Genomic DNA, 12073 nt, shown 5'->3' with positions numbered 1-12073 from the left:
CTTAATGGCGTGAGCGAAAGGTGAAATCGAACTCTACTTGATATGGTTCGATCGATGATGTATAGAACTAACTTGCCTCACTCCTTTTGGATCATGCTCTTATGATCGATTCCCGCATTGTCATTTTGACTCCGACTAAAGGGTAAACAAAACCGCCATATAAGATATGGCATGGGCGTAAACCCGATTTGGAATACCTTATAGTATGGGGATATGAAGCATATATCACAAGTGATTATGATGATAAGCTCGATCCTCGAGGCGAAAAGGTTGTTTTCGTCGAATACTGTAAAAGAAGCGGATATTATTTCTACAATCCTGATGCAAATGTGATTTCCATCAAACGGAAGGGACACTTTCTAGAGAAAAAACTTCTTAATCGAGAAACTGGAAATGATGTGGTTGATCTTAAAGAAATTCAAGAACCACAAAAAACCGATGATGAAGTCGGACTGTCTGATCAACAAGTAATTGTTGCCAATGAGTCATCCATAAAACACAAGCTTTTGCAGAAGTAGTGATTTCGCAAGAATCTGATAGATGTTTATGGCGTCTAAAAGGTCCCGAAGTCTTATTAGTAGCTGAGTCTAATGACGAACCTGCTAACTACAAATCTGCAATCTTAGATTCAGAATCTGAGAAATGGCAAGAAGCCATGAACGTCGAGATGCAATCTATGCATGACAATCAAGTATGGTACTTGGTTGAGCTACCCCCGAATCTCGGGCAATAGGGAGCAAATGGATTTTCAAGAGAAAAACCGATATGCTTGGAAATATACAAACCTATAAAGCACGGCTAGTGGCGAAAGGTTTCACTCAAACTCAAGGTATTGACCATGATGAAACCTTCTCACCCGTTGCCATGATCAAATCGATCAGGATATTACTTGCCATAGCTGCGTACTATGATTACGAAATTTGGCAAATGGATGTTAAAACCGCCTTTCTTAATAGACATCTTTCCGAAGATGTTTATATGGTTCAACCTGACGATTTTATCAATCCAAAGTATCCTAATAGGGTATGTAAGCTAAACAAGTCCATTTATGGACTCAAGCAAGCATCTCGAGGCTGGAATCTTCGTTTTAACTAGAAAGTCAAAGAGTTTGGTTTTGTCAAGAACGAAGATGAACCTTGTGTTAACAAAAGGGCTAGTGGGAGTGCTATATCATTTCTCATCTTGTATGTAGATGATATATTGATCATTGGAAACAACATCCCCATGCTTAAGGAGATTAAACATTGGTTGGGATCTTGCTTCGCAATGAAAGATCTTGGAGAAACTACTTACATTCTAGGAATGAAGGTCTATAGGAATAGATCTAAGCGACTTCTAGGGCTAAGTCAAAGAACGTACATAGAGAAAATGATGACACGCTTCAAGATGGAAAACTCCAAGAAAGGAGGTGTTCCTATGACTAAAGGAACCGTGTTGAACAAATCGCAATCTCCATCAACGGACATTGAAACTAAGCAAATGGAAGCAGTTCCATATGCTTTAGCGATTGGTTCAATCATGTATGCTATGTACTAGACTTAACGTCTCGTATGCTTTAAGCATAACCAGTCGTTTTCAGCGTAGTCCTGGCATTGCCCGGTGGACTACAATAAAGAACATTCTGAGGTACTTGAGAAGAACCAAAGATATGTTCTTGGTGTTTGGAGGAGTGGAAGAGGAGCTTACTGTAAGTTGTTACACTGATGCTGGCTTCCAAAGTGACCGAGATGATTCTCGCTCACAATTAGGATTCGTATTCACTCTCAATGGAGGAGTTATCTATTGGAAAAGCTCCAAACAGAGTATAGTGGCGGATTCAGCCACCGAATCCGAATGTATAGTTGCATCAGATGCTGCGGAAGAATTAGTTCATCAGCGACCTCGATGTGGTTTCAAGAATTCAGAAACCAATCTAGGTGTAACACAAGATTCATTGCTCAAACCAAGGAGCCCGGATCACAGGGTTAAGCACATTCTAAGAAAGTTCCACTATATACGGGAAATACTGGAACGAGGAGACATCTTAATAAGCAAAATAGACACAGATCAAAACCTAGCAGACCCGTTCTCTAAACCGATGACTCAGGACAAGCTATCGGTCTTAGATTAGATAACCATTTGTTTGATTTAGTATTTGGATGTACGAACATTCAAACAGTTGTACCTTTTGAATTCACCTTTGATTTACTAGCTAAATGCAAAGTTTGAATCTTACAGCTGTGTTCGATTTTTGTACGTTCAATCCATGAATCTTGTATTCTAAATTATCCGTAGTCGGCCAGACTCGTGGGAACGATTCTGAATTAAGACTATTCTGACTTTGGACTCAAGGAGTTGACTTCCAAGCTCACAAACCTCATTATGAATGACGTCGGACGTAACTCGCATCAAATCATCTTCATGGATCATGGTCATAAGATGTATTTGATTTTGGTATACTCATTTAGTATCCTCTGACCTGAGATACATACTAGAACTTTCGTTTACTAAAGACTATTCTTTGATCAGTGTCCAACGCTGTCGCGTAACTGCCAGTCATAAAGGCATTGGTTGGGAATGGTTCTGAAGTTCAGTGGGAGTTGTATGTAGTTAAGATGGGATTCTGTACTCTTACATTATAATGTAACAGTTAGACATCTGGGCGCCCTCGTTGATTCAAACTGGTGAAGTGTAAGGCCTTACCCAAACTTACTGTGTGTTTGATTGGACCACTTTGATTCTGTGAACGAGAACAATAATGATTGAACGCCATGTGAGATTGAATCTGATCCATGTCTCATTGTTCAATTGATGTCTTTTACAGAAAGGATAGATGACGAGAATTGCCATAAGTCCACTGTCTTCGTGTAGCAAACCGTTGCTAAAAAGAAGATACCTTGGTTAATGACTTTAAAGTGTCATGACCTGTTGGGGGCAGCTATGTGTAGCTAGAACACCGCTGGCTGTCTGCGTTGAGATCTTATCAGAGACCGTCCAAGTGGGAGCTGTTGGATATTATGTCCGGTTCGATAAGTCAGCGCTGTCGACCGGGTCTTGACCCGTAAGAGTTACACCTTGGGCAACGAACTAAAAATCCACTTAACCCGTTTAACTGGTAATTACGAACCATATATGAGACAGATCATAATTATTTTTATGATCATAAGCGGGTATTGAACTGAGAGACGGGGACATGAACCGAGTGGGACAAGAACACTCTTGCATCGCCACTTGTCGCGCACCTACATCGCAGCCAATGGCATCACATGCAAGGGATCTTCTCGCCACTTGTCATGCACCTATATTGTGGCCAATCAAAGCACATGCAATTTTGCATGTTTGACACTTGGCGAAAATGCATGGGCCTTCATGATCTATATAATGGGTCTTTGGGTCTTGCATTTTTAAGTGTGTGTGTGTTGGATGAACAAATGTAGAGAACACAAAATGCTCTCAACAAAACCCAAACACAACCGGCCACCAAGACCGCCGCGGGCCGCCGCCATCGCCGCCCCGCTGCTTCCGTCGTCACCCCGTCTCCGCCGCCGCCTGCTACTCGCCGCTGCCACTGCTGCCGCCGGCCTGCCGCCGCTGTTTTCCGCGGTCGGCCGCCGCTTGGCGCCGCCTCGTTCACCGCGTTTCGTTGGTTCGTTTACTAGCACTCGTTCGTTGAACCTCGGTGTCTCGACCGGTTAGTCATTAACCGAGGTATATTCTTCTCATTGGTAGTTAAATATGTTTTTACTGTGCTCGTATTTGCATGTAACCGGATCCTGTCGGGTTTCGTCTTGTTGATCATTAGTTTATATTTCCGCTGCGTTTTTATTAATTAACTTGTTTAATTAATTAACTGTTATTTATTGAACCGGGTTTTTGATAAATAAATTTTGACTGATCACCACGGAAACCCAACAGAAAGAAACGAATGGATTCTGCATCAAAGTTATTATGATGTTCACATTTCGACCTTTTATTGTTCGATTTCCGAGTAATTATGCCGTTTCATTGTTTGACAGAACGACGCTTTAACAGGTTATTGCCCTTTCTATTCTTTTTTTTTTTTTGAACAGAGCTGGAAGCATCACATTCGGGGTATGGTTCATAGCTTGCAACGTTGGAAGTGTACTTCTCAACTTAACTCAGCTGAAGGATGCAGGGGTAAAAATGTAAAAAAGGTTGCTAGGCTTATGAAGAATTCCAAAGTGATCCGTCCTGAGCAAAACAGGCACTATCGGCAAGGGATAAACATCAATATGGCTTGGGTCTGGTACGGGTTCCTGCTTTGGTTATTGGATAATGGCAGCTGTGATCACATACGTACTGGCTTCTTGTTATATCTGCTGCTGCAAGGGAGGTCTCTAAAGCGAGAAAAAGGGATGTACAAAATGGGGTCTCTGAATATAAAAAATCTGCAGCCCAGTTCTAAGTGTTATGTGCTGGATGTGGATGTTCATTACCTGCAGCGTTGGATGTACTCTAGCTATTCTATAGTATGTAGAGGTCGCAAGGGTAAAATGGGAAAAACTGTTACTGGGCAAATGAAGATCCCCGAAGGGATGCGGTCTGGTCTGGTCAAAACAATCACAGCAGCCAACTGGCTGAAAAGTCTAAGATTTGGGTTTGGTCTGCGCTATGAACGAACGTAAAAAACGGACCAATTATTATATAACTCAACAAGTCATTCAGGTACACCTTAAAGCTGCTAATAGCTTATTATCATTGACAATTTGTATCATGTATCCCAAAATAAAGGTGCCCAAACACTTATTTTTGTGTACGGTCAAATGGTCTATACAACCAATTATTATATAACTCAACAAGTCAACTTTTGTGTACGGTCAAATGGTCAAAAATTTTTAGATTTTTTTTTTTTAATTTTTACATTTTTTTTATTTTTGTGATTTTTTTTTATTTATGGAAGTTTTTTTATTATATTTTTTTTATATGGATGGATCCAGATAGTGATCCATCTATTTAAAATTATTTGGATATGGATCGGATCACGATCCATTATGTTGGATCATGGATCGGATCATGATCCATTAAGTTGGATCATTAATGGATCGGATCATGATCCTATCCATATCCATCCATTGACAGGCCTAGATAGACCTGGCAAACGGGTCCGTTCGGTTCGGGTCAGGTCATGGGTGAAAATGGGTCAATTACAAAAAGGGCTGTTTTGGTTCGGGTCAAAACGGGTCAATTACAAAAAGGGTTGTTTTGGTTCGGATCGGAGCGGTTCGGATTACTCCAACAATGACATCATCCAACTGAACAACTAAAGTGAATAGGAACATAAGGCATTTTGTAAAAAGAACTTCTTGGACCTTGTCACTGTTAAGGTGGCAATAAATATCAAAGTGTTTTGTTTTATCATGGTGGCGAGGAGCAGCAGCTATTTATTAAGCCGATTTCTATTAAGAGAAAAAAAGGGACAAAGACTTTAACTGCAATGTTCCAATCCATAAGCAAATTCACGTATTCTGCGGCAGTATCATCTCTTGAGCATTCTTAGGTGCTCGCGTTTTTGCGCTTTGTGCCTAGGCCCCAGGCGAGGCCTATGTGCCTTGAGTGCGCCTAGCGCCTTTAATAACTATGATTAAATGAAATATACACAATTTGATACAAGTAACGTTACAGGCTCGTCATGTTTTTATGAAGCTCGAGCTTGAGCTCGGTTCAGTTCGAGCACACTTATTTGAGCTCGAGCTCGGCTCGCAAGTAAAGCCCAAAGCTCGAGCTCGGCTCGACTCAGCTCGGGCTATTTTGAGAACAACCTCAAACGAGCTAAAAGCTCGGCTCGAGCATGCTTCATTATCGCTTGAACGAGCCAAAGCTCGGCTCGAGCTCGACTCGCCAAAGTATTGGGCCACTTTATAAAATACATATTTAATGAAATGATTGGGGTCCTGGGACCCCGACCCACATTATGTGGGTGCAGCCGCCCCTGCTGATAAATAGCAAGTTTTACCTCCTGAAATCGCCATATAGGCATGGACGGGACTGTGTAAATGTTGGTAAGATATTAGTCACTATTGATAAAAAATGATGTAAATTAATAGATCTCAACAAAAACTCACAGTGTTAACTGCGAAAGGCCTGGTGGCAATGTAGCTTGACTGTGACTGAACAAGAAATAATCCTCTAGCAAAAGATCCAACCTACAAATAAATATTTCAGGAATTTATTAAAAACATCAAATTTATAAAGAAAAAAATATCAGAAAACCAGAACAGATGGGCTGAGAATACCAGGTTTCATGAGGCTGCAAAGGTCAACACAAACTCTATCACTCATTCCAGTCATTTCGACACCAGTAATAATAGCTTTGGTCACTCATTCCAGTTGTTCGTTGCAGCTCTGGTTCTACACGAATCAGCAACGTCTTGCACCAGGCTGCAAAAACAATATATTAACTTTGGATCTGTAATCCATTTGAATAAAAAAGACGCATTAGCTATAATAGTGCATACCTATATGCATTGCTGGTCTAAAACGTGGTCACAAAACCAATGATAAGCCCAGCCCCAGTCCAAAGACCAACACAAACGCACAAGTGCACAACAAAAGTTGCCAGCAAACAAATTTACGATTTTAAATATGAAAAAAATGCAACTTGCAACAAAAGCTTGAGGGAATTTACAAAATTTAATCAATATGTTATCCTAAAGGCAATGGCCATATACATCTTTCTTGTCTAACTGTATTCAATCAACTTCTCACAAGCAGATATTCATATCATCAACTCTTTTCCATTAATCAAACAACATTAATGTTTACTAAACAAGATGAGAAGTGAAAAACAAATTCGTGTGGAATGATATTGAATTTGTATTTAATACGCTAAAAAAAAACCTTCCAATTCTATAATATAATCTCATACAACTGTAATCACCGAATCACTAAACAAACCAAATCAACTTCAGTTTTAAAACCAATGTCAAATAACATCCATGGAAATTAATTTTGAAAACTAAGAATTTATACGCTTTCATTAAGAGAACCCATTTTAACCACATGATAATTCAATATGTTGGAATTCCCCCAATATGAAACCCTAGACGAGAGTTCACCTTTTCCGGTCGCAATATGAGGAGGGATCATAGGAAATTCCAATCCCCGTGGCCTGCAATTAGAACCAAGCCTCAAATCTGCAGATCTAAAACTCTCTTAATCGAACAATTCAGAAACCTAGATCATCTCCGGTACGGAGGGAACAGAAAATAACACATACACGTTTAAGAAACTAACGCAAATCTCATAGATAAAAGGGATTCACAAAGTCGATCTTCTCAAATTGAAACCAAGAACACATATGGTAAGAGGTGGGAACCCTTACGAGATGATTAAAAGTGTGGCTATTGTATATTATTTGGTCACACAATTTTTTTTTTGTGACTTTTGCTATTATTCTGTAACACAAAACAAAATTAAAGTGCCATTGGTGAGGCTAATGGCTATGTACAGTCACATTAAAATTTCTTATCTAATCTTTGATCACATATATTTTATATTACATTTATTATTATTTCGTCACACAAAAATAAAGAAAGTAACGATGGTGTGACGAATGTTTATATAAAGCCACATAAAATCTTGTAATTTTAATGTGACTATTGTCTAACCTCCGGTCACACAAAATAGTATATGTGGCCATATATATTACCTTTTAGCCACACCGTCACACAAATAATGTGGTTGTGTATCATATTTAGTCACACTTTTTATAGTGTGGCTATAAATGTCTTAGTTTTTTCCTAAATATGTGCTTTTAGCCACATCATTATAAAATATCATGGTCGTAGATCACATTTTGCCACACATTTCTAGTGTGGCTAATAAATGTTAAATTTTTTTCTTAAAATGTGGCTAAAGGTTTCAAAAACATGTATTTTTTGCCACATAAAACAATTACCGTGTTCGTAGAACACATTTGGCCACACGTTTTTTAGTGTGACTAGTAAACGCCACAGTTTTTTCCTCAAAGTGTGGCTAAATGTTTGAGCTGTTATATAATGGTCACATGAATACGTAAAATGTGTGGCGATAAATGGGCTTATAGTTTTTCAAATGTTAGAAATGAAGTTTGGTCACACTTTTAATCAAAGTGTGGCTCGACGGTTTGGCCATATGTGTGGTCGTAGGTAGTTTTTGACGTAGTGCCTCTCCCATAAATATTCACAAGCTGCGAAGACTCGTCAGTTCCCATGATTGCAAGAAAGTGTGCTGTTTACGTGAGACAATCAACGATCATCCAGGTGGTATCGTTTCCGTTTCGAGTCTTAAATAGACAAGTAACAAAATCCATGTCAGTGTGTTCTCGTTTCCATATGGGTGTTTCTGGTTGCTGACACAAACCAGAAGGTTTCTGATGTTCCACCTTGACTTTCGCACAAGTCAAGCATGTCACACCCCCAAAATCCACTCGCGGAGTATCACTGCTTGGAGGCGTGACATGACCAGGATCAAGCCACCAATCAAATTGAACATTATAAATAGTAATTAAAGTTCGACCACACAATATGAAAGGTGTTCAAAACAAGTTCATTGTAAGCGTTCAGCGGAAGCATAACGTAAAAACCCAAACATAAGTAATAAGTCTATAAAGTGTAAATGTTTAACATGGAACTCAAAAGTTCATGTCCCCACAATGACTCCTCCATCGCGTGCAAGCTCCAAGCTAATCCCTACGACCTGCAAGGCATGTAACAATGAGTCAACAACAAAGTTGAGCGAGTTCATAGTTGGTTGATTTGTTACTGAGTTCGTTTCAATAATCGTAAGTTCGTTTTGTAAACCACGTATTAATCAGTATCCCTGTTTTCCCAAACCTTCTCAATAATTAGTGGGGGCTTCCCATGTGAATTACCAGACCGTACCATATCGACTACTAACGAAAGTAAGTTGTGCCTTAAGTCAATTTCTATCATCATTGACCCTTTGCCTTAGTCCATTAGTACACGCCCGTCCTACCGGCACGGTGTGAGGTTTGTTAAACCTAATATCGCTATTAACTAATGACCCGCTCGCCATCAGCCTCGGCGATTAAGTCGATATAAAATGAGGGACTTATGATAGAGTGTTGGTCTAGTATGTTTAATCTTGTTGTCCTACCCAAGGAGGACGAACGTACGTATCCTACCCAACGAGAATACGCGAGGTTTAATCTTGGCATCCTACCCATGGAGGATGGCCGTACATGTCCTACCCAAGGAGAATATGTAGTTTCCGTTTTAGTTCTTTAACCCATTCCAACCCTTGGGAATCCCATGCCTTGTAGAATGTGTGAACTCACCTCGGTTTGCTCGGTTTGATTAACTACTTGCTCTCAAATAATTCAATCCAAGCCTATAGTGTTCATATATGCGTAATCAGTTGATAATCACTTAGTTCAAGTAACAGTCATGATCATAAAATGTATTCGAGCAATAACTAATACATAGCATTTAACAGTTATACTAGCTCATGCAACTCATGCTTATCATTAACAACAACTAACTAACTAACCCAGTTAACCCTTAACAGACCTACCCGAGTTACTGTGCATGTTTAACCCTTGACGAAGCCACCTGTTTCGTCATGACTCCCACTTGACGAAACCCTAAGGTTTCGTCGTATACCCCTTGGTGAAACCCCCAGGTTTTCGTCGTGATTTATGCTGACGAAACTCCCTATTTCGTCGCCATCCAGGTTTCGTCGGAATTCATCAGTTACGTCTTACACAGAAACCCTAGTCCCCATTAACATCCGTTTCACACTATCGTCGAACAAACAGTTATCATACAATGCAGTAATCATTGATCATCATATATGTAACACGTACCCTATGCATAACAGTTTGCTAAACATTCCTACAATCTACACAATCATTACATATATACGATTGATAATCATTCAGATCTGTTGGTTTTTCTATTATAAAGGATCGTCATATGGTTATGATCTAAATAGCATGATCAGATTCTACACTAGCATGCATTAACATGCACCACAAATGATTATATATAAGATTCATGAAACCCTAATCAATGCAACATATGATCGTAATTTCTATATCAAAAACCTATATTCACAGGACTTTTCATCAATCAAACACACACACACACACACACACACACACACACACACACATATATATATATATATATATATATAAACATGTATCAATCAGCCAAAGAATCATGCAATCAATTAAACGAAAGTGTAGCTAACCGAGATAAAAGGAATAATGGATTGATCGCTAGAGAGGGCTTGGAGGATACAAAGCTGCCGTCACACAGAAGAGGGGGACTCTAGGGTTTCAATTGGCTAAGAATATGACGACGGAGCAGTTTCACGTAACTTATAATCACATAGGTGCACTGGGCCCGTAATGGGCTTTGGGCGTAACCCTGGGCAGGTGAAGCCCTGAGTTACGTCTTGGCACATATGGCGAAACTCTAAGGTTTCGCGGTGTGTGTGTGTGTGACTAGCGAAACCCTCAAGGTTTCGTTGATTGCAAGATTCTACAGATGATACTTAATAATTTTCCTATCATTCATATATCAACCATAACACTATGTCTCACATATAATCAAACACGTACAAATACAAGGCAAATAAGTTATACAGACACAATTGTGAGTCAATAATGTGTAGAGGAAAGACCTTGGAAACTCGGGTTGTCACATCATCCCCAACTTGAAAGAAATTTCGTCCGGAAATTTAGCACGTAACCACTGAGGAAGCTAGTTAAATTTGCGTGGTTTCTTGGTTTTCATGGGGTGTCACATCATCCCCCCGTTGATTTGGAATTTCGTCTCGAAATTCAGTAGTTGCTTCAGCCTCAGTAGTGGTTGCTCTGTTCTCGAACAATTGGGGATACTTGAGTTTCATTTGGTCTTCTCGTTCCCAGGTGAACTCTGGGCCACGATGGGAGTTCCAACGAACTCGAACAAGAGGTATATTGGTGCGCTTGAGAACCTTAACGTCTCGGTCTGTAATCTCTACAGGTTCTTTGACGAATCGCAACTGGTCGTCTATAGTGAGCTCCTTAAAAGGAACTATGAGGGTCTCATCTGACAGACACTTCTTCAGATTCGACACATGAAAAACGTTGTGAACTCCGCTGAGTTCTACTGGTAGGTTTAGTTTGTAAGCCACCTTGCTAATTTTCTCAACGATTTTGAACGGTCCGACATAACGCGGATTAAATTTGCCTCGTTTTCCAAAACGAACTACAACTTTCCAAGGTGAGACTTTGAGTAGCACTCGATCTCCAACCTGGAACTCGAGTGGTTTCCTGCGCTTATCAGCGTAGCTTTTCTGACGGTCACGAGCTGCCGCCATTCATTGTCGTATCTGATCATCCTTTCCGTTGTGTCTACTACAAGTTATGGACCCGTGATCTGGCTGTCACCAACTTCTGCCCAGCAAAGAGGTGATTGGCATTTACGTCCGTACAATGCCTTAAACCGAGCAGCTTGAATGCTGGTGTGGTAACTGTTATTATACGAAACTCCACTAACGGGAGATGTTTTTCCCAGCCGTTACCAAAATCAATCACGCCTGCCCTAAGCATGTCTTCAAGGGTTTGGATGGTGCGTTCAGACTACCCATCCGTTTGCGGGTGATAAGCTGTGCTCATATCTAATCGAGAACCAAAAGATTTGTGCATTACTTGCCACAGTTCTGAAGTAAAACGTGCATCACGATCGAAAATAATGGAAGTTGGCACCCCGTGCCTCGAAACAACTTCCTTAAGATAAACGTCTGCTAGAGTGGAGAACTTATCCGTTTCCTTGATAGCCAAGAAGTGTGCAGACTTTGTGAGCCGATCTACGATCACCCAAATAATGTCATTCCCACGTTGAGATCTAGGCATGCCAGTAACAAAATCCATGGAAATTTTCTCCCATTTCCATTGTGGTATCTCTGGTTGCTGGAGTAGGCCCGATGGTTACTGATATTCAGACTTGACCCTCACATAAGTCAAACATTTACTGACGTAAGTTGCTATGTGGGCTTTCATGCTAGGCCACCAGTTTGTAGTGTTTAAATCATGGTACATCTTATCCGAACCAGGATGTACTGAGTAGCGAGACTTATGCGC

At 40.2% G+C, this 12073-nt stretch overlaps 1 long non-coding RNA gene across 1 annotated transcript; it reads right to left on the bottom strand.

Annotated features, from left to right (window-relative positions):
- Window positions 1-4957: 4957 nt before the first annotated feature.
- Window positions 4958-7159, bottom strand: LOC110901562. Its single transcript, XR_002570975.2, has 3 exons — window positions 7056-7159; window positions 6234-6378; window positions 4958-6143 (listed from the first exon to the last, which is right to left on the bottom strand). It is a non-coding gene; the product is annotated as an uncharacterized LOC110901562 (long non-coding RNA).
- Window positions 7160-12073: the final 4914 nt, after the last annotated feature.

This window comes from Helianthus annuus, chromosome 2 (assembly GCF_002127325.2).
Source record: "Helianthus annuus cultivar XRQ/B chromosome 2, HanXRQr2.0-SUNRISE, whole genome shotgun sequence".
Classification (NCBI taxonomy): Eukaryota; Viridiplantae; Streptophyta; class Magnoliopsida; order Asterales; family Asteraceae; genus Helianthus; species Helianthus annuus.
Note: the sequence above shows the minus strand (reverse complement) of the source record. Positions and strands in the feature narration are given on the sequence as shown.